General features: G+C 50.7%; 1 protein-coding gene across 1 annotated transcript in view; it reads right to left on the reverse strand.

Moving 5' to 3' along the window:
* Positions 1 to 5,772, reverse strand: part of Vang (Strabismus domain-containing protein Vang) — a 116,066-nt gene extending 110,294 nt beyond the window's left edge. The window contains exon 1 of the mRNA XM_084606455.1: positions 5,253 to 5,772. The gene's annotated coding sequence lies outside the window, so the exon portion shown is untranslated. The remainder of the gene's footprint in view (positions 1 to 5,252) is intronic.
* Positions 5,773 to 6,000: the final 228 nt, after the last annotated feature.

Genomic DNA, 6,000 nt, shown 5'->3' on the forward strand with positions numbered 1-6,000 from the left:
TTAGGAACGGTTGCCACTACCACTACCTGGCAGCGGAGCTGCCGACCGCCGCGCTCACGCAGCCCATCGGTCTTGTGTGGCGGCGGTTCTGCCCCTTGCCGAGGCCAGGCGAAGTTTAGGCTGCGCATATGCGCACAACAGTAAAGTGCGTCGCTAACCCAGTTCTCTGGTGGTCGCGCTGCGCCAGTTTTCGACCGGCTGCGGCCGGTACGTAACCACTGCTGCAGACGCCGCCGGTTAAGCATGCGCGCGGACAGGTAGAACCACTTCGTCCTCGCTAGACGGCGTCCCTAGGGTGAAGCTATTCAGAAGGAAGGACCTCAGCGCGCATTGGGCGCTGACAATCCGGTTGGCGTGTTGTGATCGTAGTCGTCGGTGGAGGGTTGCGAAATTTCAAGCTGACAGACACAATTTGGCTCAGGCGGATTGGACGAATCCACGCGGGCGTGTTGGCCTGGAAACAGCGCCTAGCCAAACTATAGCAAATTTTACAATGACGAAATATGAGAACCCGCCGGGGTGGTGCAGTGGTAAGACGCCCGACTACTGTGCCGGAGTACCCGGGCTCGATCCCGACCTCGGCGGCTGCGTTTCGATGGAGGCGAAACGAAGAGGCGTCCGTGTGCTGTGCGATGTGAGCGCACGTTAAAGATCCCCAGGTGGTCGAAATTACTCCGTAGACCTTCACTACGGCTCCTCTTTCTCTCTATCCACCTTCACTCCCACCTTCCTCTCTTCCCTTACGGCGCGGTTCAGGTGTCCACAGAAACAAGTGTGACAGATACTGTGCCTTTCCCTTCCAGTGAACCAATGATCTTATCTTATCCTTGAGAAAGGTATGAGGGAGAATCGTTTTGTTGAAAAAGAGCGCCGATCAAAAGCTCCGTTAAGTCTTGCACCTGGTTTTAACTAGATAAGGCTTTCAACCGCAGTTCAACAACTGATGATGATGATGATGATGACAACGAACGATATTTCTTGAAAAGCACTGTTGGCGAAGACAAGGACGTGAACGGTTTAAAACAAGCCGGTCTTTAACCCCACGGGCAGGCAGACGGGTGTCAAGTGCTCTTCGTCGTTCTATATATACACTATATGAAAATGCAACTACAAACAAAGAAGAAAGCAAGCAGTGAGATGCTACTAAATACTTGCACATATTTTGTTCCCGAAATCAGATTGGGAGACACTGCCACATTTAGTTCTTCGGGCCCTATCAGCCCTGAAGAAGTTGGTTATGCGAATAGGAAAGGCGCAGAAACTGCGTCACTCTGGTGGGCACCTCAACAGCTGAAACTGATTTATTTATAGGAAGGGAAAGGCGCGGTAACTGTCTCACTTGTTTTCTGTGGACACCGAAACCGCGCCGTAAGGGAAGAGAGGGAGGTGGGAGTGAAAGTGGAAAGAGGAGCCGTAGTGGAGGGCTACGGAGCAATTTCGACCACCTGGGGATCTTTAACGTGCGCTGACATCGCACAGCACACGGACGCCTCTTCGTTTCCCTCAATCGCTGATTTATTTATTTATAGGAAGGGAAAGGCGCGGTAACTGTCTCACTTGTTTCCTGTGGACACCGCAACCGCGCCGTAAGGGAAGGGAGGAAGATGGGAGTGAAAGTGGAAAGGGAGAAAGAGGAGCCGTAGTGGAGGGCTACGGAGTAATTTCGACCACCTGGGGATCTGAACTTGGCCTTGAAGGATGTGGTGAGTGTGAGAGAGAGAGAGAGAGAGAGAGAGAGAGAGAGAGAGAGAGAGAGAGAGAGAGAGAGAGAGAGAGAGAGAGAGAGAGAGAGAGAGAGAGAGAGGAATAGAGAATGGGTTGCCGGAGTGGAGGGTTAAGAAATAACTTCGGTCACCCGGGAAAACTCTTGAATTGCACTGTCATATTAATATTACAGGATAAGGGCGTCTTCTGCCCTTTGCACCCACCACAATGTCAACCTGACCAATCAAGACAGCGGCGGTCGCGTTTCGATGGAGGCGAAGATACAACGGCGTCCGTGTGCTGTGCGATATCAGTACAAGCCAAATATCACCGGGTGGGCAAAATTAATTCAGAAAGCTAAACATCAAAGTGCCACTGTCAGGGTCACTCAAGTGCAGGAAGGGCTGGAAATTGCAACAGCCCTCAAGGCAAACAGTACCTACCAGAGGCTAATGATCATAAGAGACTTGAAATCGGCTTGTAGGAATTAAATGAAAGGGAGAATCTCAAAGACAGCAATAAATACACTGTGGAGGAGAACACGGCAGTTGAAAGAAACACGATTAGGTCGAGCAAGTACTTCAGCTTTCCTTGCGTGTTCGTACGTGTTTGACCTTGGGCCAACCGAGACAAGCAGCACAGCCCGGCTGATAGGATACACTCGCGGGGTGGCCGTACATCGCGACGTTTCAACTAAGAATTTCGGAGGGGGAGATTCTCCCTGGCAAAACATCGCTCAGTCAAGCTTATGAGGAAACAACAACAATAATGACCGCGAGAAGAAATGGACAGCAACACGAGCGAATAGATTGATTCTACACATACTGATACTTCTGAACAGCAAATACGTGGTTACGCAAAAACAAAACGAAGTGACGACGAGAAGAAGGAAACGATAAAGCTACCGCTAATCAACCGTTTTATATCAATGCGGAGTACACGTTTAACCACTGCGCAAACGTTTGCAAAACACGAGCTCAGAAAAATTGTTAACACAGCCTTCAATGCTTTTTCTACTTTTTCTAAAGAAAAAGGAACCTTCCACACCTTCACAGGAGCTTAAACTAGACCTTCGTCATTTCGTGTCGGGACGTTTGAAAGACAGCGGTATTTCAAGCCCCCCAATGCAGTGAGCCAAATTTTATGTAAGCCCCAACACTTACGAATCTAGATGGGCTATGATTCTTTGCGCAGCACTGGCTAGATAACGTGCACAGCGAAGAAAACACTTCTGACGCAATTGATTAATATTTTGCCACCGTTTCGTCGCATTTGGTTTGTGGGGCTTAACGTCCCAAAGCGACTCAGGCTATGAGAGACGTCAGAGTGGACGGCTCCGGAAAATTTGACCACCTCGGGTTCTTTAACGTGCACTGACATCGCACAGCACATGGACGCCTTGCTTTTCGCCTCCGCCGAAAAGTGGCCGCCGCGGCCGGGATTCGAAACCGCATCCTTGGGCACTGTGCAGTCGAGCGCCCTGACCACTGCGCCACCACGGCGGGGCTTTCGTCACATTTAAGCACACGACATGCTCTCTATTACAAGAACAGTCAGTAAGCGCCAGTACCATCGCTTTTTTGCATAATATATCGCACTGGAAAAAATACTACGGAAGGGTACTTCTCAGTAGAGAACGCTATATAGACCTGCAAGATTTCATAACGAACAAAATCGCCTCAGACCCCATCGTGAAGAACGGACAACGTCATCGACAAGAGGCCCCTTGAACGGACAGGAGAAAGACAATGACTCCGGAACAATGGGAATCAGGAAACGACGTATTGAAAAGCGATAAGCCCCGCCCACACGCACGAGTAAGCCTGAAATCGACACACGGAATTTCACTTCGGCAACAGTCTGAAGGAGTTGCTGGATGTAAAACGCGGGTAGTAAACGACTGACAAGCCGAAGTCGAGAACGTTCCAAGCTTCAACAATGCTGGCAACCGTCGACATTGTACACGAAGAAAATGCTACTTACATGATCCCTCCCAGCTAGGCGCGTCTTTACGTTGGTTCCTTACTTGAGGTTCATTCCTTTAACGCAACCTTCTGTCAATGTTCTATACAAACCGTGGCAGTTGGCTCGCATGATCCCGTTTGGTCCCACCACCCGCGGGAAGTAGCGCACAAGTTGGTTGTACTTGATGACCCGTGGATGTAAATATGAGTTATGAACGACGTAAACACTAATGCATTTATTCCGTTTATCTCCATGCAGTACACCTTACAGTGAAAGCAGTACACCAGGTGACGACAACTTAACACGCAAGCACCGATAGAACTATGGCAAATTGTCTGATGGTGTGAATACAAGCAACCCAAGAGGCATACATCCTAGCAAACAAGGTTTGGTTTGGTGTGTGGGGTTTAACGTCCAAAAGCAACTCAGGCTATGAGAGACGCCGTAGTGGAGGATTCCGGATATTTCGACCACCTGGGGTTCTTTAACGTGCACTGACATCGCACAGCACACGGGCGCCTTGCTTTTCGCCTCCACCGAAAAGCGGCCGCCGAGGCCGGGTGCTAAACACAGTGGCATTTTGAAAAATTTAGGATGCTCACTCTTGAAATCACAGAAGCGCCGCATTATTTATGTTCGGAAAAGCAGCATTTTAGCAAGTACTGTATAAAACTAGCCCCCTCAAGATAATAAGCAAGGGCGCGTTTCCACAGGACGATCGACTGGTACTGCAGCCGAAGACGCAAAAGCAGTCGCCACATAACTATTCCATTTCTCATCTTACAGAATGCTCCAAAGGGCTTGTTGGCAGCACAATTTATGCGGAAATTTGGCAGCAATTGCATTGCAACATTGGTGCAACCGCATTTCACCCCTCCATGCGCAAGAAAAGTCTACGTCCAGTATTGTATGTGCACCGCGCGCGCCACGGAAATGACCAACACACGACATTTACATCGCAGTGCCCAAAATTGCTAATGATTGTGTGAGGGTCACAATTTGTAACAGCCGCTTAGGCACTGGTTGAGTTTCATACATGCCGTCGACGCGCGTTGAAAACAAAAATAAGGCAGACGGTAATAATATGAGGTCGAAAGGAGCGGACGTGGTTCACGTGCATAAGAACCCGCGCACCTGTCTCGAGTTTGTTGGCATGCCAGATGCGAAGCGCGCGAACAGCCGCCCCTCGCGCCAGCACGCGCGCGATTACGACCAAAGTACCCGCCAATCAGAGATCGTGCCACGGTTGCTAACACCTGTACCAGCCAGCCACACTGAGGAAAAAAACACCTAACTGGTGCAAACCTTTGCAATTGCAACTGTACCTGTACGCCATGCACAAAGTAGGGTTCGAGCCAGACGATGCAAAAGAAAGACCATAATAGGACCACAATAGATCAGTGCGACGCAAGTAGAGTATATTATGGACTGAATATGATGAAAAATCGCGGTAAATATGATCGCAAGTGCTTGATGAGTAACAAAAATTGCAATCCCGACATGCACTGTTTGCAATATTTGTTTAGAAGTCGCAGCTGTGTAACTGACGGCTGAACTCGTATGAGCAAGAATACTGCACTTACCGGTGAGGCGCCGGTCGTCGGAGGTGCACGTGAGTGGTACGCCGGTTTAAATTGATGCGTTACAGCTGCCGATGAGTCGAAACGTCAAGGCGAAGTGGTATTCTTCGCGCCCGTAATCCAAGGCGGTGCGCGTCAAAGACGGCCGCGCCACGCACACACTCGCCCTTCAGAGAAGCGCAAGCAGCAGAGGGAGGCTCTCACAAAATTCTCCGAGAGGCGACGGGAGCGAAGATCAGACGAAATCCAGAGCACGCTCCGCCGCTCCAAACAACGACGCCGTCCGGTCGCCAGCGACCATTTTGAAGCTCGCGGACGGACGCCGCTTCACCGGCGGTCGTCGGGCGCACTGCCAACGTCCGCCGTTCGTTCAGCCACTTGTTTGCATCCTCCGAGATTGAGCCCGACTGTTGGTCTTAACGCCGGGGAGATGCCGGGAGCATAGCACTGACACACGCAAACCACAAGAGAAAAAACCAACAGCGTACCAACGCGCGCGCGCCGTCTCCGGTCTTCGGTCGCCGCTCACGCGTCTCTAGCTGTCGGCGACGCTGCTTCACGTTCTTTTCCACAGACGGCGCTCGCCTCGCTAGCGATGCTGCTGCTCTCTGATTGGATGCCGCGTTCAGGTTTTGAATTTGCTTTGCCAGCTTTGCTCTCTTTTTGCGAGGGAAACGCCTCCTCGCTTTTGCGCTTGGAGCACTTGGAGCATTGAGGAAAAGAAAGCCGACAGGAGTCGTCAGACGTGCTA

This window comes from Amblyomma maculatum, chromosome 6 (genome assembly GCF_055883805.1).
Source record: "Amblyomma maculatum isolate TAMU_Amacu chromosome 6, ASM5588380v1, whole genome shotgun sequence".
In the NCBI taxonomy this organism is placed as follows: domain Eukaryota; kingdom Metazoa; phylum Arthropoda; class Arachnida; order Ixodida; family Ixodidae; genus Amblyomma; species Amblyomma maculatum.